Source organism: Anomaloglossus baeobatrachus, chromosome 7, assembly GCF_048569485.1.
Source record: "Anomaloglossus baeobatrachus isolate aAnoBae1 chromosome 7, aAnoBae1.hap1, whole genome shotgun sequence".
Lineage (NCBI taxonomy): Eukaryota > Metazoa > Chordata > Amphibia > Anura > Aromobatidae > Anomaloglossus > Anomaloglossus baeobatrachus.
The window spans coordinates 9,754,360-9,777,094 of record NC_134359.1 but is presented as its reverse complement, the minus strand read 5'-3'; the positions used below and the strand labels follow the sequence as shown (position 1 = coordinate 9,777,094).

General features: G+C 54.9%; 1 protein-coding gene across 1 annotated transcript in view; it reads left to right on the top strand.

The window, feature by feature from the left end:
* Window positions 1–665: 665 nt before the first annotated feature.
* GLI2 (GLI family zinc finger 2) overlaps window positions 666–22,735 on the top strand; it is a 244,550-nt gene continuing 222,480 nt past the window's right edge. Inside the window, exon 1 of the mRNA XM_075317020.1 lies at window positions 666–976. The gene's annotated coding sequence lies outside the window, so the exon portion shown is untranslated. The remainder of the gene's footprint in view (window positions 977–22,735) is intronic.

Sequence of the window (22,735 nt, the reverse complement as noted above, 5' to 3'; positions counted from 1 at the left end):
GCAGAGAGGAGGGGTGAGGGGAAGAGGAGGAGGGAAGATTGAAAACAGATCAGTCAGGGCTGAAGTAATGGGCTCAGATCATCTGACTCCAGTCAGGGGGGCAGTGACACAGTTTGGGGGGAGGAGGCTCCAAACTTTATTCTGCATCAACTTCCCCGGGACTTCAGGCTGCTGCTCTGCGCTCCCCCGACCATCCGGGGACCCTCCCTGCACCCCCAGACCGGACAATCCGGGGACCGTCCCTGCACCTCCAGACCGGACAATCCGGGGACCCTCCCTGCACCCCCAGACCGGACAATCCGGGGACCCTCCCTGCACCCCCAGACCGGACAATCCGGGGACCGTCCCTGCACCTCCAGACCGGACAATCCGGGGACCCTCCCTGCACCCCCAGACCGGACAATCCGGGGACCCTCCCTGCACCCCCAGACCGGACAATCCGGGGACCGTCCCTGCACCTCCAGACCGGACAATCCGGGGACCCTCCCTGCACCCCCAGACCGGACAATCCGGGGACCCTCCCTGCACCCCCAGACCGGACAATCCGGGGACCCTCCCTGCACCCCCAGACCGGACAATCCGGGGACCTTCCCTGCACCTCCAGACCGGACAATCCGGGGACCCTCTCTGCACCCCCAGACCGGAAAATCCGGGGACCCTCCCTGCACCCCCAGACCGGACAATCCGGGGACCCTCCCTGCACCCCCAGACCGGACAATCCGGGGACCTTCCCTGCACCTCCAGACCGGACAATCCGGGGACCCTCCCTGCCCCTCCACATTGGACAATCCGGGAACCCTCTCTGCACCCCCAGACCCCGGACTGAGCTGCTCCAAGGGAACAAGGACTCGGGACTGCGCCGCCCCCGGACTCCTCAGCTCCCCGAACCCCAATGGATACCTGGACGCTCTGACCCTGGCCCCCTCCCCCTGATCTGCCCCCCATGCCTGCTGGACCCCAGGACTATTACCCGGAGGTGAGTGCATTATTCTCCCCCCATCCCTGCCCATGTCTGATGCTCTGTGCTGGGATCTGGGGGTCGCGGCTGCTTATTACTGGGGCAGACAATGCTATGTGTCTAGGGTGGGGGACCCCAGTCATTGTGCCCCTCTGTATAAAGATCCCAGTCTTGTGCCCCCCTGTATAAAGATCCCAGTCTTGTGCCCCCCTGTATAAAGATCCCAGTCTTGTGCCCCCCTGTATAAAGATCCCAGTCTTGTGCCCCCCTGTATAAAGATCCCAGTCTTGTGCCCCCCTGTATAAAGATCCCAGTCTTGTGCCCCTCTGTATAAAGATCCCAGTCTTGTGCCCCTCTGTATAAAGATCCCAGTCTTGTGCCCCTCTGTATAAAGATCCCAGTCTTGTGCCCCTCTGTATAAAGATCCCAGTCTTGTGCCCCTCTGTATAAAGATCCCAGTCTTGTGCCCCCCTGTATAAAGATCCCAGTCTTGTGCCCCCCTGTATAAAGATCCCAGTCTTGTGCCCCCCTGTATAAAGATCCCAGTCTTGTGCCCCTCTGTATAAAGATCCCAGTCTTGTGCCCCCCTGTATAAAGATCCCAGTCTTGTGCCCCCCTGTATAAAGATCCCAGTCTTGTGCCCCTCTGTATAAAGATCCCAGTCTTGTGCCCCCCTGTATAAAGATCCCAGTCTTGTGCCCCCCTGTATAAAGATCCCAGTCTTGTGCCCCTCTGTATAAAGATCCCAGTCTTGTGCCCCTCTGTATAAAGATCCCAGTCTTGTGCCCCTCTGTATAAAGATCCCAGTCTTGTGCCCCTCTGTATAAAGATCCCAGTCTTGTGCCCCTCTGTATAGGGGGAGACCCCAGTCCAGTTTTGTGCCCCTATGTACAGAATATGTCAGTCCATATTTAGGGCTCGGGGCTTGTTGCTCCATGGACCCCCCCATTCCCTCCTGTCAGTATATGGCCCCCCGCATTCATGTGCCGGGGTCACAGCGCAGTGACAGGAGCCGCAGAGGGCAGACAATGCGGCTGGAAACAATTGGCACAATCCTCCTTTTATGTGGGGCACAATGGGGTGAAGCTGTGAATGCGGCAGCTCCGGCTCCTCATTATTATTACAGTTGGGTGAAGTTTTTACAAAGTTTACATCTAATGCCGAGAAGTGAAACTGGAGAGAGAAGACAGGAGCAAGAAGTGAGGAAAGAGTGTCAGCTCCATGCCCCATCCCCAGAGCTGCCCACTCCATGCCCCATCCCCAGAGCTGCCCACTCCATGCCCCATCCCCAGAGCTGCCCACTCCATGCCCCACTCCCAGAGCTGCCCGCTCCATGCCCCACTCCCAGAGCTGCCCGCTCCATGCCCCACTCCCAGAGCTGCCCGCTCCATGCCCCATCCCCAGAGCTGCCCACTCCATGCCCCATCCCCAGAGCTGCCCACTCCATGCCCCATCCCCAGAGCTGCCCACTCCATGCCCCACTCCCAGAGCTGCCCGCTCCATGCCCCACTCCCAGAGCTGCCCGCTCCATGCCCCACTCCCAGAGCTGCCCGCTCCATGCCCCATCCCCAGAGCTGCCCGCTCCATGCCCCATCCCCAGAGCTGCCCGCTCCATGCCCCATCCCCAGAGCTGCCCGCTCCATGCCCCATCCCCAGAGTTGCCCGCTCCATGCTCCATCCCCAGAGCTGCCCGCTCCATGCCCCATCCCCAGAGCTGCCCGCTCCATGCCCCATCCCCAGAGCTGCCCGCTCCATGCCCCATCCCCAGAGCTGCCCACTCCATGCCCCACTCCCAGAGCTGCCCGCTCCATGCCCCATCCCCAGAGTTGCCCGCTCCATGCCCCATCCCCAGAGCTGCCCACTCCATGCCCCACTCCCAGAGCTGCCCGCTCCATGCCCCATCCCCAGAGCTGGCCGCTCCATGCCCCATCCCCAGAGCTGCCCGCTCCATGCCCCACTCCCAGAGCTGCCCGCTCCATGCCCCATCCCCAGAGCTGCCCGCTCCATGCCCCATCCCAGAGCTGCCCGCTCCATGCCCCATCCCCAGAGCTGCCCGCTCCATGCCCCATCCCCAGAGCTGCCCGCTCCATGCCCCATCCCCAGAGCTGCCCGCTCCATGCCCCATCCCCAGAGCTGCCCGCTCCATGCCCCATCCCCAGAGCTGCCCGCTCCATGCCCCATCCCCAGAGCTGCCCACTCCATGCCCCACTCCCAGAGCTGCCCACTCCATGCCCCACTCCCAGAGCTGCCCGCTCCATGCCCCACTCCCAGAGCTGCCCGCTCCATGCCCCACTCCCAGAGCTGCCCGCTCCATGCCCCACTCCCAGAGCTGCCCGCTCCATGCCCCATCCCCAGAGCTGCCCGCTCCATGCCCCATCCCCAGAGCTGCCCGCTCCATGCCCCATCCCCAGAGCTGCCCGCTCCATGCCCCATCCCCAGAGCTGCCCGCTCCATGCCCCACTCCCAGAGCTGCCCACTCCATGCCCCACTCCCAGAGCTGCCCGCTCCATGCCCCACTCCCAGAGCTGCCCGCTCCATGCCCTACTCCCAGAGCTGCCCGCTCCATGCCCCACTCCCAGAGCTGCCCGCTCCATTCTCCATCCCCAGAGCTGCCCGCTCCATTCTCCATCCCCAGAGCTGCCCGCTCCATGCCCTACTCCCAGAGCTGCCCGCTCCATGCCCCATCCCCAGAGCTGCCCGCTCCATGCCCCATCCCCAGAGCTGCCCGCTCCATGCCCCATCCCCAGAGCTGCCCGCTCCATTCTCCATCCCCAGAGCTGCCCGCTCCATGCCCCATCCCCATAGCTCCCTGCTCCTTACCTAGAGCTGCCCGCTCCATGCCCCATCCCCATAGCTCCCTGCTCCATGCTCCTTACCTAGAGCTGCCCGCTCCATGCCCCACTCCCAGAGCTGCCCGCTCCATGCCCCATCCCCAGAGCTGCCCGCTCCATGCCCCACTCCCAGAGCTGCCCGCTCCATGCCCCATCCCCAGAGCTGCCCGCTCCATGCTCCATCCCCAGAGCTGCCCGCTCCATGCCCCATCCCCAGAGCTGCCCGCTCCATGCTCCATCATCAGAGCTGCCCGCTCCATGCCCCATCCCCAGAGCTGCCAGGTCCATGCCCCATCCCCAGAGCTGCCAGGTCCATGCCCCATCCCCAGAGCTGCCAGGTCCATGCCCCATCCCCAGAGCTGCCAGGTCCATGCCCCATCCCCAGAGCTGCCAGGTCCATGCCCCATCCCCAGAGCTGCCCGCTCCATGCCCCATCATCAGAGCTGCCAGGTCCATGCCCCATCCCCAGAGCTGCCCGCTCCATGCTCCACTCCCAGAGCTGCCTGCTCCATGCCCCATCATCAGAGCTGCCAGGTCCATGCCCCATCCCCAGAGCTGCCAGGTCCATGCCCCATCCCCAGAGCTGCCAGGTCCATGCCCCATCCCCAGAGCTGCCCGCTCCATGCTCCACTCCCAGAGCTGCCCGCTCCATGCCCCATCATCAGAGCTGCCAGGTCCATGCCCCATCCCCAGAGCTGCCCGCTCCATGCTCCACTCCCAGAGCTGCCCGCTCCATGCCCCATCCCCAGAGCTGCCTGCTCCATGCCCCATCCCCAGAGCTGCCCGCTCCATGCTCCACTCCCAGAGCTGCCCGCTCCATGCCCCATCCCCAGAGCTGCCCGCTCCATGCTCCACTCCCAGAGCTGCCCGCTCCATGCTCCATCCCCAGAGCTGCCCGCTCCATGCCCCATCCCCAGAGCTGCCCGCTCCATGCCCCATCCCCAGAGCTGCCCGCTCCATGCTCCATCCCCAGAGCTGCCCGCTCCATGCCCCATCCCCAGAGCTGCCCGCTCCATGCTCCACTCCCAGAGCTGCCAGCTCCATGCCCCATCCCCAGAGCTGACCGCTCCATGCCCCATCCCCAGAGCTGCCCGCTCCATGCCCCATCCCCAGAGCTGCCCGCTCCATGCCCCATCCCCAGAGTTTCCCGCTCCATGCCCCATCCCCAGAGTTTCCCGCTCCATGCCCCATCCCCAGAGCTGCCCGCTCCATGCCCCATCCCCAGAGTTGCCCGCTCCATGCCCCATCCCCAGAGCTGCCCGCTCCATGCTCCATCCCCAGAGCTGCCCGCTCCATGCCCCATCCCCTGAGTTGCCCGCTCCATGCCCCATCCCCAGAGTTGCCCGCTCCATGCCCCATCCCCAGAGTTGCCCGCTCCATGCCCCATCCCCAGAGTTGCCCGCTCCATGCCCCATCCCCAGAGCTGCCCGCTCCATGCCCCATCCCCAGAGCTGCCCGCTCCATGCCCCATCCCCAGAGCTGCCCGCTCCATGCCCCATCCCCAGAGCTGCCCGCTCCATTCCCCATCCCCAGAGCTGCCCGCTCCATGCCCCATCCCCAGAGCTGCCCGCTCCATGCCCCATCCCCAGAGCTGCCCGCTCCATGCCCCATCCCCAGAGCTGCCCGCTCCATGCTCCACTCCCAGAGCTGCCCGCTCCATGCCCCATCCCCAGAGCTGCCCGCTCCATGCCCCATCCCCAGAGTTGCCCGCTCCATGCCCCATCCCCAGAGCTGCCCGCTCCATGCTCCATCCCCAGAGCTGCCCGCTCCATGCCCCATCCCCAGAGTTGCCCGCTCCATGCCCCATCCCCAGAGTTGCCCGCTCCATGCCCCATCCCCAGAGTTGCCCGCTCCATGCCCCATCCCCAGAGCTGCCCGCTCCATGCTCCACTCCCAGAGCTGCCAGCTCCATGCCCCATCCCCAGAGTTGCCCGCTCCATGCCCCATCCCCAGAGTTGCCCGCTCCATGCCCCATCCCCAGAGTTGCCCGCTCCATGCCCCATCCCCAGAGTTGCCCGCTCCATGCCCCATCCCCAGAGCTGCCCGCTCCATGCCCCATCCCCAGAGCTGCCCGCTCCATGCCCCATCCCCAGAGCTGCCCGCTCCATGCCCCATCCCCAGAGCTGCCCGCTCCATGCCCCATCCCCAGAGTTGCCCGCTCCATGCCCCATCCCCAGAGCTGCCCGCTCCATGCCCCATCCCCAGAGCTGCCCGCTCCATGCCCCATCCCCAGAGCTGCCCGCTCCATGCCCCATCCCCAGAGCTGCCCGCTCCATGCCCCATCCCCAGAGTTGCCCGCTCCATGCCCCATCCCCAGAGCTGCCCGCTCCATGCCCCATCCCCAGAGCTGCCCGCTCCATGCCCCATCCCCAGAGCTGCCCGCTCCATGCCCCATCCCCAGAGCTGCCCGCTCCATGCCCCATCCCCAGAACCTGTCGTTTTTTCTCCTTACTCAGAGCATAGACACAGACCCCATCCCTATAAATAAAAGCCACCCTCTCCTGTCCGGTTACTCTCCCATCGGAACCTGCTCCTATTGGTGCGTTTTATAAGTTCCTGTCCCTTTATCCAAACTATTCTTATGAAGTAGCTAAAGTCTGATCAGTTCTGTCTGAACTGGTCCCACAATGAATGGGAGGGAGAGTCACATTTCTACAAATCATTCCAGGTATTATTGATATGTTTCTGAGCAGCGATTGTGCTAGTGCTCGGTGGTATCAGCCACATCATCTGCTTGTCTTGTGAAGGTGAGAAGCTCAGAGCTGCACATCACTCCTCAATAGTCTGAAGTGTTATCTGAGCTCTTCAGGGAAATACTGATCAGGAGATGGGGGAAGAACCAGGGTCAGGTCTGGAGCAGCTGGAACCTCAGTGATAAAGCGGAGAGTCATCCGGGGCTATAAGGAAAGTGCATCAGAGACAATCACTTCCTCCAGCGCTGAGCATTGCTCACATGTTAACAGCCGCAGGGGTGAGTGCAGGGCAGAGATCCGGGGGCGAGTGCAGGGCAGAGATCCGAGAGCGAGTGCGGGGCAGAGATCCTGGGGCGAGTGCAGGGCAGAGATCCGAGAGCGAGTGCAGGGCAGAGATCCTGGGGCGAGTGCAGGGCAGAGATCCGAGAGCGAGTGCGGGGCAGAGATCCTGGGGCGAGTGCAGGGCAGAGATCCTGGGGCGAGTGCAGGGCAGAGATCCGGGGGCGAGTGCGGGGCAGAGATCCTGGGGCGAGTGCAGGGCAGAGATCCTGGGGCGAGTGCAGGGCAGAGATCCTGGGGCGAGTGCAGGGCAGAGATCCGGGGGCGAGTGCGGGGCAGAGATCCGAGAGCGAGTGCGGGGCAGAGATCCTGGGGCGAGTGCAGGGCAGAGATCCGGGGGCGAGTGCAGGGCAGAGATCCTGGGGCGAGTGCAGGGCAGAGATCCGAGAGCGAGTGCAGGGCAGAGATCCTGGGGCGAGTGCGGGGCAGAGATCCTGGGGCGAGTGCAGGGCAGAGATCCTGGGGCGAGTGCGGGGCAGAGATCCTGGGGCGAGTGCAGGGCAGAGATCCGAGAGCGAGTGCAGGGCAGAGATCCTGGGGCGAGCGCGGGGCAGAGATCCTGGGGCGAGTGCAGGGCAGAGATCCGAGAGCGAGTGCAGGGCAGAGATCCGGCGGCGAGTGCAGGGCAGAGATCCGGGGGCGAGTGCAGGGCAGAGATCCGAGAGCGAGTGCAGGGCAGAGATCCGGCGGCGAGTGCAGGGCAGAGATCCGGGGGCGAGTGCAGGGCAGAGATCCGAGAGCGAGTGCAGGGCAGAGATCCGGGGGCGAGTGCAGGGCAGAGATCCGGGGGGTGAGGGCAGGGCAGAGATCTGAGAGCGCGTGCAGGGCAGAGATCCGAGAGCAAGTGCAGGTCAGAGATCCGGGGGTGAGTGCAGGTCAGAGATCCGGGGGCGAGTGCGGGGCAGAGATCCGGGTGTGAGTGCAGGGCAGAGATCCGGGGGCAAGTGCAGGGCAGAGATCCGGGGGCAAGTGCAGGGCAGAGATCCGGGGGCGAGTACGGGGCAGAGATCCGGGGCTGAGTGCAGGGCAGAGATCCGAGAGCGAGTGCAGGTCAGAGATCCGGGGGCAAGTGCAGGGCAGAGATCCGAGAGCGAGTGCAGGTCAGAGATCCGGGGGCAAGTGCAGGGCAGAGATCCGGGGGCGAGTACGGGGCAGAGATCCGGGGCTGAGTGCAGGGCAGAGATCCGGGTGTGAGTGCAGGGCAGAGATCCGGGTGTGAGTGCAGGGCAGAGATCCGGGGGTGAGGGCAGGGCAGAGATCCGAGAGCAAATGCAGGGCAGAGATCCGGGGGTGAGTGCAGGGCAGAGATCTGAGAGCGAGTGCAGGGCAGAGATCTGAGAGCGAGTGCAGGGCAGAGATCCGAGAGCAAGTGCAGGTCAGAGATCCGAGAGCAAGTGCAGGTCAGAGATCCGGGGGCAAGTGCAGGTCAGAGATCCGGGGGTGAATGCGGGGCAGAGATCCGGGGGTGAGTGCGGGGCAAAGATCCGGGGGCGAGTGCGGGGCAGAGATCCGGGGGCGAGTGCGGGGCAGAGATCCGGGGGCGAGTGCAGGGCAGAGATCCTCGAGCGAGTGCAGGGCAGAGATCTGAGGGGTGAGTGCAGGGCAGAGATCCGGGGGAGAGTGCAGGGCAGAGATCCGGGGGCGAGTGCAGGGCAGAGATCCGGGGGCGAGTGCAGGGCAGAGATCCGGGGGCGAGTGCGGGGCAGAGATCCGAGGGGTGAGTGCGGGGCAGAGATCCGGGGGTTAGTGCGGGGCAGAGATCCGGGGGTTAGTGCGGGGCAGAGATCCGAGGGGTGAGTGCAGGGCAGAGATCCGAGGGGTGAGTGCACGGCAGAGATCCGGGGGCGAGTACGGGGCAGAGATCCGGGGGCGAGTGCAGGGCAGAGATCCGGGGGCGAGTACGGGGCAGAGATCCGGGGGCGAGTGCAGGGCAGAGATCCGGGGGCGAGTACGGGGCAGAGATCCGGGGGCGAGTGCAGGGCAGAGATCCGGGGGCGAGTGCAGGGCAGAGATCCGGGGGCGAGTGCAGGGCAGAGATCCGGGGGCGAGTGCAGGGCAGAGATCCGGGGGCGAGTGCAGGGCAGAGATCCGGGGGCGAGTGCGGGGCAGAGATCCGGGGGCGAGTGTGGGGCAGAGATCCGGGGGTGAGTGCAGGGCAGAGATGCGACGGTTAGTGCAGGGCAGAGATCCGAGGGGTGAGTGCAGGGCAGAGATCCGGGGGTGAGTGCAGGGCAGAGGATCCGGGGGTGAGTGCAGGGCAGAGATCCGGGGGTGAGTGCATGGCAGAGGATCCGGGGGTGAGTGCAGGGCAGAGATCCGGGGGCGAGTGCAGGGCAGAGATCCGGGGGTGAGTGCAGGGCAGAGATCCGGGGGTCGCTGCGGGATCCTGGGGCGACGGCACATGTCTGTTGTTTGCACTGAGGTTGTCGCTGTTAAGAATATTTTGTGCAGGGATTGGGAGTTTGTGAAGAAAGTTTGTTTTAGACTTAATCCTGCACAATCTGGAAGTGAAAACAGGATGGATGTGAATGTGGCGGCGGCTGAGTACAAATGAGCCCCGAGCAAGCGAAGAGGACGAGGGACAGGGGCCGAGATCCGCAAACATCACAGAAGAAAGGATCCTAGAAATCCAAACTGTGGAGCAGAAGCTGGAGATGATAATGGAGGAGACAACTGGAATATCTGTCGTGTTCTAGAATCTGTCAATATTTACTGTATCGGATACATTGTATGTGTCATAAACATGAAGATTCTGCACTGCCAGCCCCCAAATACAGCAGCGACCGAAAGAGAGGAGGGCCCCGGGCCCCTGCACTGCCAGCCCCCAAATACAGCAGCGACCGAAAGAGAGGAGGGCCCCGGGCCCCTGCACTGCCAGCCCCCAAATACAGCAGCGACCGAAAGAGAGGAGGGCCCCGGGCCCCTGCACTGCCAGCCCCCAAATACAGCAGCGACCGAAAGAGAGGAGGGCCCCGGGCCCCTGCACTGCCAGCCCCCAAATACAGCAGCGACCGAAAGAGAGGAGGGCCCCGGGCCCCTGCACTGCCAGCCCCCAAATACAGCAGCGACCGAAAGAGAGGAGGGCCCCGGGCCCCTGCACTGTGTGCTATAATCAGGGCCTGCTAGATACAGTATAGGGCCCCGGGCCCCTGCGCTGTGTGGTATAATCAGAGCCTGCTAGATACAGTATAGGACCCCGGGCCCCTGCACTGTGTGCTATAATCAGGGCCTGCTAGATACAGTATAGGGCCCCGGGCCCCTGCGCTGTGTGGTATAATCAGGGCCTGCTAGATACAGTATAGGACCCCGGGCCCCTGCGCTGTGTGGTATAATCAGGGCCTGCTAGATACAGTATAGGGCCCCGGGCCCCTGCACTGTGTGCTATAATCAGGGCCTGCTAGATACAGTATAGGACCCCGGGCCCCTGCGCTGTGTGGTATAATCAGGGCCTGCTAGATACAGTATAGGGCCCCGGGCCCCTGCGCTGTGTGGTATAATCAGGGCCTGCTAGATACAGTATAGGGCCCCGGGCCCCTGCGCTGTGTGCTATAATCAGGGCCTGCTAGATACAGTATAGGGCCCCGGGCCCCTGCGCTGTGTGGTATAATCAGAGCCTGCTAGATACAGTATAGGACCCCGGGCCCCTGCGCTGTGTGGTATAATCAGGGCCTGCTAGATACAGTATAGGGCCCCGGGCCCCTGCACTGTGTGCTATAATCAGGGCCTGCTAGATACAGTATAGGACCCCGGGCCCCTGCGCTGTGTGGTATAATCAGGGCCTGCTAGATACAGTATAGGGCCCCGGGCCCCTGCGCTGTGTGGTATAATCAGGGCCTGCTAGATACAGTATAGGGCCCCGGGCCCCTGCGCTGTGTGCTATAATCAGGGCCTGCTAGATACAGTATAGGGCCCCGGGCCCCTGCGCTGTGTGCTATAATCAGAGCCTGCTAGATACAGTATAGGGCCCCGGGCCCCTGCGCTGTGTGGTATAATCAGGGCCTGCTAGATACAGTATAGGGCCCCGGGCCCCTGCGCTGTGTGCTATAATCAGGGCCTGCTAGATACAGTATAGGGCCCCGGGCCCCTGCGCTGTGTGGTATAATCAGGGCCTGCTAGATACAGTATAGGGCCCCGGGCCCCTGCGCTGTGTGGTATAATCAGAGCCTGCTAGATACAGTATAGGGCCCCGGGCCCCTGCGCTGTGTGGTATAATCAGAGCCTGCTAGATACAGTATAGGGCCCCGGGCCCCTGCGCTGTGTGGTATAATCAGAGCCTGCTAGATACAGTATAGGGCCCCGGGCCCCTGCGCTGTGTGGTATAATCAGTGCCTGCTAGATACAGTATAGGGCCCCGGGCCCCTGCGCTGTGTGGTATAATCAGAGCCTGCTAGATACAGTATAGGGCCCCGGGCCCCTGCACTGTGTGCTATAATCAGGGCCTGCTAGATACAGTATAGGGCCCCGGGCCCCTGCACTGTGTGGTATAATCAGTGCCTGCTAGATACAGTATAGGGCCCCGGGCCCCTGCGCTGTGTGCTATAATCAGAGCCTGCTAGATACAGTATAGGGCCCCGGGCCCCTGCACTGTGTGCTATAATCAGAGCCTGCTAGATACAGTATAGGGCCCCGGGCCCCTGCGCTGTGTGCTATAATCAGAGCCTGCTAGATACAGTATAGGGCCCCGGGCCCCTGCACTGTGCACCTATCTGTATGTCTTTGAAGTGTGGGAGGAAACCCACGCAAACACGGGGAGAACATACACACTCCTTGCAGATGGTGTCCTTGGTGGGATTTGAACCCAAAACCCCAGTGCTGCAAGGCTGCACTGCTAACCACTGAGCCACCATGCTGCCCGATCAGTAATGTAATGTATGTACACAGTGACTGCACCAGCAGAATAGTGAGTGCAGCTCTGGAGTATAATACAGGAGGTAACGCAGGATTAGTAATGTTATATAAAGCTCTGGCAAAAATTAAGAGTCCGCTGCACAATTGTCACTTTTTCTGATTTTTCTCTTTATACAGTGCCTTTAAGTAGTATTCAACCCCCTGCAGATTTAGCAGGTTTGATAAGATGCAAATAAGTTAGAGCCTGCAAACTTCAAACAAGAGCAGGATTTAGTAACAGATGCATAAATCTTACAAACCAACAAGTTATGTTGCTCAGTTAAATTTTAATAAATTTTCAACATAAAAGTGTGGGTCAATTATTATTCAACCCCTAGGTTTAATATTTTGTGGAATAACCCTTGTTTGCAATTACAGCTAATAATCGTCTTTTATAAGACCTGATCAGGCCGGCACAGGTCTCTGGAGTTATCTTGGCCCACTCCTCCATGCAGATCTTCTCCAAGTTATCTAGGTTCTTTGGGTGTCTCATGTGGACTTTAATCTTGAGCTCCTTCCACAAGTTTTCAATTGGGTTAAGGTCAGGAGACTGACTAGGCCACTGCAACACCTTGATTTTTTTCCCTCTTGAACCAGGCCTTGGTTTTCTTGGCTGTGTGCTTTGGGTCGTTGTCTTGTTGGAAGATGAAATGACGACCCATCTTAAGATCCTTGATGGAGGAGCGGAGGTTCTTGGCCAAAATCTCCAGGTAGGCCGTGCTATCCATCTTCCCTTGGATGCGGACCAGATGGCCAGGCCCCTTGGCTGAGAAACAGCCCCACAGCATGATGCTGCCACCACCATGCTTGACTGTAGGGATGGTATTCTTGGGGTCGTATGCAGTGCCATCCAGTCTCCAAACGTCGTGTGTGGTTGGCACCAAAGATCTCGATCTTGGTCTCATCAGACCAGAGAACCTTGAACCAGTCTGTCTCAGAGTCCTCCAAGTGATCATGAGCAAACTGTAGACGAGCCTTGACATGACGCTTTGAAAGCAAAGGTACCTTACGGGCTCGTCTGGAACGGAGACCATTGCGGTGGAGTACGTTACTTATGGTATTGACTGAAACCAATGTCCCCACTGCCATGAGATCTTCCCGGAGCTCCTTCCTTGTTGTCCTTGGGTTAGCCTTGACTCTTCGGACAAGCCTGGCCTTGGCACGGGTGGAAACTTTCAAAGGCTGTCCAGGCCGTGGAAGCCTAACAGTAGTTCCATAAGCCTTCCACTTCCGGATGATGCTCCCAACAGTGGAGACAGGTAGGCCCAACTCCTTGGAAAGGGTTTTGTACCCCTTGCCAGCCTTGTGACCCTCCACGATCTTGTCTCTGATGGCCAAGGAATGCTCCTTTGTCTTTCCCATGTTGACCAAGTATGAGTGCTGTTCACAAGTTTGGGGAGGGTCTTAATTAGTCAGAAAAGGCTGGAAAAAGAGATAATTAATCCAAACATGTGAAGCTCATTGTTCTTTGTGCCTGAAATACTTCTTAATACTTTAGGGGAACCAAACAGAATTCTTGTGGATTGAGGGGTTGAATAATAAATGACCTCTGAATAAACTTTTCACCATTTAAAAAAAAAAAAAAAAAAAAAAGAAATAACATTCTTTTTTGCTGCATTTCACACTTCCAGGCTGATCTACAGTCCAAATGTCACAATGCCAAGTTATTCCGAATGTGTAAACCTGCTACATCTGCAGGGGGTTGAATACTACTTGTAGGCACTGTATTTCTGAGTATAAATGTGAATTATTCTTTATTCTATAATCTGCTGACGACGTCTCCGAATTTCCAATAATAAATGTTGCATTTATTTTCTGAAGATGAGAAATGGTGATAATAACAGAACAATGCATTGTATTCACCTCAAATAATGCAAAGAAAACAAGTCCATCATCATTTACACACAACAATATAATAATGTTTTACCTCAGGAAGATTCAGAAATCAATATTTTGTGGAATAACCAGGATTATTAATCCCAGCTTTCCTGCGTCTTGGCCGCTTTCCTCCGGTCTTCACACTGCTTTTGGGTGACCTTATGCCACTGCTGGTGCAGAAATGTAAGCAGTTCTTCTTTGTTTGATGGCTTGTGACTATCCATCTTCCTCTTGATTACATTCCAGAGGTTTTCAATGGGGTTCAGGTCTGGAGATTGGGCTGGCCATGACAGGGTTTTGATGTGGTGGTCCTTCATCCACACATTGATGGACCTCGCTGTGTGGCATGGTGCATTGTCCTGCTGGAAATACCAGTCCTCAGAGTTGGGGAACATTGCCTGAGCAGAAGGAAGCAGCTGTTTTTCCAGGATAACCTTGTATGTGGCTTGATTCTTATGTAATTTGCAAAGTTTAATCTGTCCAATTCCAGCCTCGCTGAGGCCTCCCCAGATCACCACTGATCCTCCACCAAATTTCACAGTAGGTGCAGACACTGTGGCTTGTACACCTCTCCAAGTCTCCGTCTAACCATTAGGGTATGTGCGCACGTGTGCGTATTACATGCAGTTACGCTGCGTTCTGCACCGCAGCGTAACTGCATGCGTCCTGCGTCCCCTGCACAATCTATGGAGATTGTGCAGGAGCCGTGCGCACGTGGCATGTTAGAACGCAGCGATTCGGCTGCTTGCCGAATCGCTGCGTTCTAAGAAGTGACATGTCACTTCTTTCGTGCGTTCTGCATGCTGTCTATAGGGAGAGGCAGCATGCAGAGCGCACGAATCTGCCGGCACCATGCGCTTCAGAACGCAGCTTTTCAGCTGCGCTCTGAAGCGCACCTTTTCGGTGCGGTGCAGAGCGCACACGTGCGCACATACCCTTAGACCAAGTGTTGGGCAAAGCTGAAAATTAGACTAATCAGATAAGCTGACCTTACTCCAGTCCTCTATGGTCCAATCCTTATGGTGTTTGGTAAACTTCAGCCTGGCTCTCCTTTGCTTCTCATTGATGAGAGGCTTTTTTCTAGCTTTAGATGACTTGAGCCCTGCCTTTAGGAGCCTGTTATGAGCTGTTCTTGCCGTGCGCTTCACCCCGGCTGCCATTTGCCCTTCCTTTTGTAGGTCACTTGATGTCATACTGTGGTTTCTGAGTGACATTGGAATAAGATGACGGTCATCCCGGGCAGTGGAGAGTCGCTTTCGCCCTCTACCGGTCTATGCTTTGTTGTCCCCAATGTCTGCTTCTTCACCTTGTTGTAATGGATGCCGTCTTAGACAATTTAAGGATGGAGCTAACCTGGCGCTCACTGTACCCCTCTGCGAGTAAAGCCGGAATTGAGCCCTTCTTTTCCTCACTCAGGACTTTTCAGCTCCTTTGACATGGTGAAAAGTTACTTTTTCATTCCTATTATTTTTGGGATATTACTCGCACTTGTTTTGCCTCCAGCTTGTCCTATTGCAGGAGGATTGTGAAGACCACAGCAGTGTTTATTATACTTTCCCTTGTTACATAAGATTTGGTTCAGGTGATCCCCTAATCACAAGCGCATTAAGTAGAACGAGGTGGAGTCTGGCGGGAATTCAACTGACACTGGAAAGGAACAGCTCAGACAATATGATTGTTATACAACTGTGCAGTAGTCTCTTCATTTTTGCCAGAGCTGTATGTCCACAGTGACTGCACCAGCAGAATAGCGAGTGCAGCTCTGGAGGATAATACAGGAGGTAACTCAGGATCAGTAATGTAATGTATATACACAGTGACTGCACCAGGAGAATAGTGAGTGCAGCTCTGGAGTATAATACAGGAGGTAACTCAGGATCAGTAATGTATGTACACAGTGACTGCACCAGCAGAATAGCGAGTGCAGCTCTGGAGTATAATACAGGAGGTAACTCAGGATCAGTAATGTATGTACACAGTGACTGCACCAGCAGAATAGCGAGTGCAGCTCTGGAGTATAATACAGGAGGTAACTCAGGATCAGTAATGTAATGTATGTACACAGTGACTGCACCAGCAGAATAGTGAGTGCAGCTCTGGAGTATAATACAGGAGGTAACTCAGGATCAGTAATGTATGTACATAGTGACTGCACCAGCAGAATAGTGAGTGCAGCTCTGGAGTATAATACAGGAGGTAACTCAGGATCAGTAATGTAATGTATGTACACAGTGACTGCACCAGCAGAATAGTGAGTGCAGCTCTGGAGTATAATACAGGAGGTAACTCAGGATCAGTAATGTATGTACATAGTGACTGCACCAGCAGAATAGTGAGTGCAGCTCTGGAGTAGAATACAGGAGGTAACTCAGGATCAGTAATGTAATGTATGTACACAGTGACTGCACCAGCAGAATAGTGAGTGCAGCTCTGGAGTATAATACAGGAGGTAACTCAGGATCAGTAATGTAATGTACACAGTGACTGCACCAGCAGAATAGTGAGTGCAGCTCTGGAGTATAATACAGGAGGTAACTCAGGATCAGTAATGTATGTACATAGTGACTGCACCAGCAGAATAGTGAGTGCAGCTCTGGAGTATAATACAGGAGGTAACTCAGGATCAGTAATGTAATGTATGTACACAGTGACTGCACCAGCAGAATAGTGAGTGCAGCTCTGGAGTATAATACAGGAGGTAACCCAGGATCAGTAATGTATGTACACAGTGACTGCACCAGCAGAATAGTGAGTGCAGCTCTGGAGTATAATTCAGGCGGTAACTCAGGATCAGTAATGTGATATACAGTATGTGTGACCTCAATATTTGTGCTCAGTGTGAAAAGACCCTTATGCCTGTCGCCTTTGTTGCTGCGGATCCCCTGTGTTGCTGATCGATCCCTCGTTGTCGGATGATCCAGTTCTGCGCACTCGGTGAGATGTGTCTTGTTTGGACAGTGATCTCTGTCGTGGTTACAGTATTGGTCTTAAACACACACTCTTGTGGCTTTGATTTGGTCGTCGGCCGCAGGCGCTCCGCCGCCGGTGTGGTGCGATGTAAATCCCCTCTCAGGGAACGATTCGCTGTTATTCATCGGTTTCTCACCTTTACCCTCAGCAGCTTTTTTGGCTGCGATTTCCCAAACCTGAGCCCCAATATCCAGCACCAGAATATTCCTCTGCAATACAGACTGGGCCTCTATCTCTCGCCCGGTGAGAGCCTCCGGCTGGTGCTGCGCAGGGGGAGCAGAATGTGTTGTCCTCTTCCCTGCAGGTACCTCCAGGGTTGCAATGATGGCGCAGTGATGGGTTTTTGGGGCTTCTTAAGGCATTTTCTTGTGGAATTCGAAAAATGTCTTCTGCTGCAACCTGATCTATGATGAGTCTGGAGCAGCAGGAGCCGGACGCGGGGGGGCCTATTACGAGCTCCTCAGAATGCAGCCCCCCGATTTACAAGCGTTTTCTCTTTTTACATATTGTAGACGGTTATTTATTACAGAGCCGCATTATTACTGATTATTGTCTCGTTTACATTCCTGACCGCCCCACTGACGTTGTAACGACCCAAAACCGACCAAAGACCCGGAATAAGGACGATAAAGGACCCGGGGGGTTTAACGGCCCGGAATTGTTACAAAGTTTCCTGCAGACACAATGAGATCCTGTATATTGTGTCAATGACCTGAATATTGTGTGCGCCGCTCGCATTGATAATATTCATCTGTTGAAAGATGCTAAGGCCGAGTTCACACAACAATCATCTGTTAGAACGGATCCATTGTGAAAAAAGTTCTGCAAATACGAATTTTTCGATCTTTTGAACAAATGTATGTCTGCCAGATCCATTTTTTTTTTAACTTTGAAGCCTACGGAAAACGGGTCCATTACCTGGTCGCTATTTATGTTGCATTAGAAACTGACTCAGTAAGGCTACTTTCACACATCCGGTTTTTGCTCTGCGGCACAATACGGCGCTCTGTAGAAAAAACGGAAAACCGTTTTTTTTTTTGCCGTCTGTTGCGTTTTTTCTACATAGACATACATTAGTGCCGTATTGTGTCGCATGGGCTTGCGTTCGGTCCGGTTTTTGCCGCATGCGGCAGATTTATCCGATGCCGCGGCCGGATGGAAGTTCCCTGGCACGTTTTTTGCTCCGGCAAAAAAAACGCATCGCGCTGCATCCGGCCGCTGCGGCGCATTTTTGAATGCATGCCTATGGACGTCAAATGCGGCGCGATGCGGCAAAAACCGCATCCGGCCGCCGCATGTGGTTTCTTCCACTGCGCATGCTCAGTAGCATGCTGCAACCGGAAAAAAATGGACGGGCCGCATGTAAAAACTTATGCAAAGGATGCGGTGTTTTCGCTGCATCCGTTGCATAGGTTTCACAGCCGGATTGAGCCGCACTGCAAAAACCGGATGTGTGAAAGTAGCCTAAGTAAAAAATGGATCCTTTAGAAATGCAAGAAAAATAGATGGATTAATAGTGATCCGGTAACGGATCCGTTTTCCCATAGACTCCAATGTAAAATAAACGGATTCGGGAGAAATCAATTTTTTTAAAACAGACAAAGTTGCGTTCGCAGAACTTGTTTTGGTAACGGATGATTGTTATCACTGTTGTGTCATCATCATAAAGATCCGTTGTATAAAGGCTTCATCACCATTCAGGAGCATTCCGGTATATACCGCCCCCCATGTATCAGGTTATTACCGCAGCCCTGCATTGTTTCTGGGAGAGGGGCTGATCATTTCTGTGCATATGTTTGGACGCCTCTGATTGCCCCTGAGGTCTTCTACAAACTTGCGTAGACTTGCAGGGTCTTCATGACATCACCTCTGAGGCACGTTCAAGTCAGGCCATTAAAAGGTTCCCAAGATATCAAATCACCAGCAGACGTTCTCCATACGGAGCCCCCATCACCGCCCGCAGCCTTAAAGCGCTCCTCACTCTGGAACGTTCTGCGCTTTTGTGGACTCTTATTTGTAGCTACAGATGATGTCACCAAATAGGAAAGTCCGGAGCGACCGGGAACAATAGAAACGTCTTTCCTTTTCTGCAAATATTCCCCATTTTCAGCTGAAGATTTCTGATTCTGATTTTAAAAAAAGTCTCATTTTATGCAAAAAAAATCACAGAAACTTCTGAAAAGGTCTGAGTTTTATCAAGTAAGATCTCTGCTTGTTGTCAGTGAGAATATAATTCTTCACATTCTGGTCTGACAACCCGTCCTGATGTACAGCGGCTCACAGCTGAGGCTTTGTTACAGTAGCATTCTGGACTCCCGAATAAGAGATTTTACACTTATTGGCCACATTCACACAACCTATTTTTTGTTGAAGTCAAATCCTGTCCATTGAGAAGACTGAAAGCACTCGCCCAATGTTACTCCTCGCACCAATGTTACTCCTCGCACCAATGTTACTCCTCGCACCAATGTTACTCCTCACACTAATGTTACTCCTCGCACCAATGTTACTCGCACCAATGTTACTCCTCGCACCAATGTTACTCCTCGCACTAATGTTACTCGCACCAATGTTACTCCTCGCACCAATGTTACTCCTCACACTAATGTTACTCGCACCAATGTTACTCCTCGCACCAATGTTACTCCTCGCACCAATGTTACTCCTCACACTAATGTTACTCGCACCAATGTTACTCCTCGCACTAATGTTACTCCTCGCACCAATGTTACTCCTCGCACCAATGTTACTCTCACCAATGTTACTCCTCACACTAATGTTACTCCTCGCACCAATGTTACTCCTCACACTAATGTTACTCCTCGCACCAATGTTACTCCTCACACTAATGTTACTCCTCGCACCAATGTTACTCCTCGCACCAATGTTACTCCTCGCACCAATGTTACTCCTCGCACCAATGTTACTCCTCGCACCAATGTTACTCCTCGCACCAATGTTACTCCTCGCACCAATGTTACTCGCACCAATGTTACTCCTCGCACCAATGTTACTCCTCACACTAATGTTACTCGCACCAATGTTACTCCTCGCACCAATGTTACTCCTCGCACCAATGTTACTCCTCGCACCAATGTTACTCCTCGCACCAATGTTACTCCTCGCACCAATGTTACTCACACCAATGTTATTCGCACCAATTTCACTGTGGATAATGACACAATCTTACCAGCTTCCGCCAGCATCTTCACAAGGTCTTTTGCTTTTGTTTTTGGGTTCCTCTGCACATGTCTGACCACAGCACGTTCATCTCTGGTGCACAGAACCCGTCTCCTTCCTGAGCGGTGTGATGGCTGGACATTTTCATCTTGTGTGTACTTGCATATAATTGTTTGGTCAGATGAACGAGGCACCTTCAGGTATCTGGAAATTGCACCCAAGGATGAATCAGACTTGTGCAAGTCCATAATCCTCTTCCTGAGATCTTGGCTGATTTCTTTTGACTTTTCCATGATGCTGCACAAAGAAGCCGTGTGTTTCAGGTGTGCATTACAATACATCCACAGGTGTGTCTCTAATTAACTCAAATGTTGCCAATAAACCTATAAGAAGCTTCCAAAGACATGACATCATCATATGGGCGGTCCCATCTTGTTTAAAGGCATAGTACTCTTAGGGGTACTTTGCACACTACGACATCGCAAGCCGATTCTGTGATGTCGAGTGCGATAGTCCCCGCCCCCGTTGCAGATGCGATATCATGGTGATAGCTGGTGTAGCGAATATTATCGCTACGCCAGCTTCACATGCACTCACCTGTCCTGCGACATCACTCTGGCCGGCGACCCTCCTTATTAAGGGGGCGGGTCGTGTGGCGTCATAGCGACGTCACACGACAGGCTGCCAATAGCAGCGGAGGGGCGGAGATGAGCGGGATGTAAACATCCCGCCGACCTCCTTCCTTCCTCATTGGCGGCCGGGACGCAGGTAGCAGATGTTCCTCGCTCCTGCGACTTCACACACATGTGTGCGGGCACAGGAACGAGGAACAACATCGGACCGTCGCAGCAAGGTAATTATGGTTTACACCGACGCTGCACCGATGATACGATTACGATGCTTTTGCGCTCGTTAATCGTATCATCCAGGCTTTACACACTACGATGTCGAGAGCGATACCGGATGTGCGTCACTTTCAATTTCACCCCACCGATGTCGTAGTGTGCAAAGTACCCCTTAGTGTACTTAGTGTATGGAAACATTTGACTTTGCAGAAAGTAATAAAAATGCCTGATAACATTCTCTCTCGCTCTCATTATTCTGGAATTTGGCAAATAGAAATAATTTTGGTTCCTAATTGACCTAAAATGGGAAAGTTTATTCTGATTTCATGTTAGATAGTGAGAAAAACCTGCAGATGTGTCTGTATAGAGCGCACAGGGAAAAACCTGCAGCTGTGTCTGTATAGAGAGTGGAGGGAAAAACCTGCAGATGTGTCTGTATAGAGAGCGGAGGGAAAAACCTGCAGATGTGTCTGTATAGAGAGCGGAGGGAAAAACCTGCAGATGTGTCTGTATAGCGAGAGAAGGGAAAAACCTGCAGATGTGTCTGTATAGAGAGCGGAGGGAAAAACCTGCAGATGTGTCTGTATAGAGAGCGGAGGGAAAAACCTGCAGATGTGTTTCAACTGTAATATGCACCTGAAATTTTATTTACAATTTCATTTACAGTTCACATTGGGGAACTGACCTGCAGCTTCCAGTTCGAGTGATTTGCAATCTGTCCACAATGAGGAAAAGTTGAGTAAAATCATTTTCTGCATTCAGTTTTGCTACATCCGAGGTCTTCAGTGCACTGGCGATTTTTGCTCTTTGGGTATATGAATGTGTATAGAGACTATAAGTAATGCCCGGCCTGGCACCATGGCGGAGGTGTCGGTCATAGTGGTTGGTAGCAGCCCCGGACTACTGCCCCGGACTACTGCCCCATTTGCCCACTATATGGCTCTGAGCTGTGGATTGTGGCAGCCGTGTTGCTGTATTGAGTGATGTGCACATAACTGTGGCGATACGATCTGTAATCACCGATGGGAGTGAAGTCCACGTTTTCTGAGAACATTTTGATACATTTTGCTTTATTTTGATACATTTGGCCGATGATTGGGTCTCATTTATTTCTTCTCATTCCTGTTTTTATGTTTGTATCTTGATGAAATGAAATCTCAGAAGCCTCCATCCATAATTTCTTCCCATCACGGTTTTTTACAAGGCGATAAACCGGCAGAAGATGCAGATTTCTGGATTAAACGCGTCGTTTCAGGGGGCGCGCTCCGGAGCGGGGGGCTGAGAACATTCATCTAAATATTATTTTGCAGAGTAGCGGAGGGTGGGATCCGGGTCCGGAGTTATAAACTGGCTCTTTCATTGTACGCGAATTCCGAGAGGAGGAAAAAAAAAAGATATTTTCTCTGCGCACGGCATGAAAGGGAATTTAAACAAATATTGTGCTCCCTGCGAACGCCGGTGCCAAAAAATAAAGTAAATAAGGGCCAGTAATCCAAAATATACAGCAGAGCGCGGGGCGGGGGCATCAGCCGCTCTCACACAAGGCACAGAAACAGATTTCAGAAATCTACTGGATTCCCACATCATGATTAATAACACAACGGATCCTCCCGGGCAACACGGACTGCGGTGAGGACTGCGGCTGCCTATCCACCGCCATGTACACGGCACACGTCTCCGCCGCATGGGACAACAATATATAGGAGGAGGTGTGCGGCTGTATCACAGCTCAGCGGCTTAGATACAACAGATCAAAAGGCAGTATCACATATTAAGAGGATAGAGCAGATAAGCCGCCAGTATCACACACCATAGGCTTAGATACAACAGCTTACTATCACACACAGGTCTCCGAGGCTGTGCAGTAGGCTTAGATACAGTACCTCAAAAATAGTATCACAAATGCTAAGATTGCATAGAGCAGATTAGAAAACGGTATCACACAGGAAAGGACTAGATACAGCAGCTCAGCAGACAGTATGATAGGGTTAGATACACTGGATACACCCTTCAAAATTACAGCATTGATGGCGTGTAAAAATGTTTAGAAAATCATCCAGTTTACCCTGTATCTCTATATACAGGGTGCTCCCCCTAGTGGTGGCTGCAGACAGGATCTTATCATGTGTCTCTGTATACAGGGAGCTCCCCCTA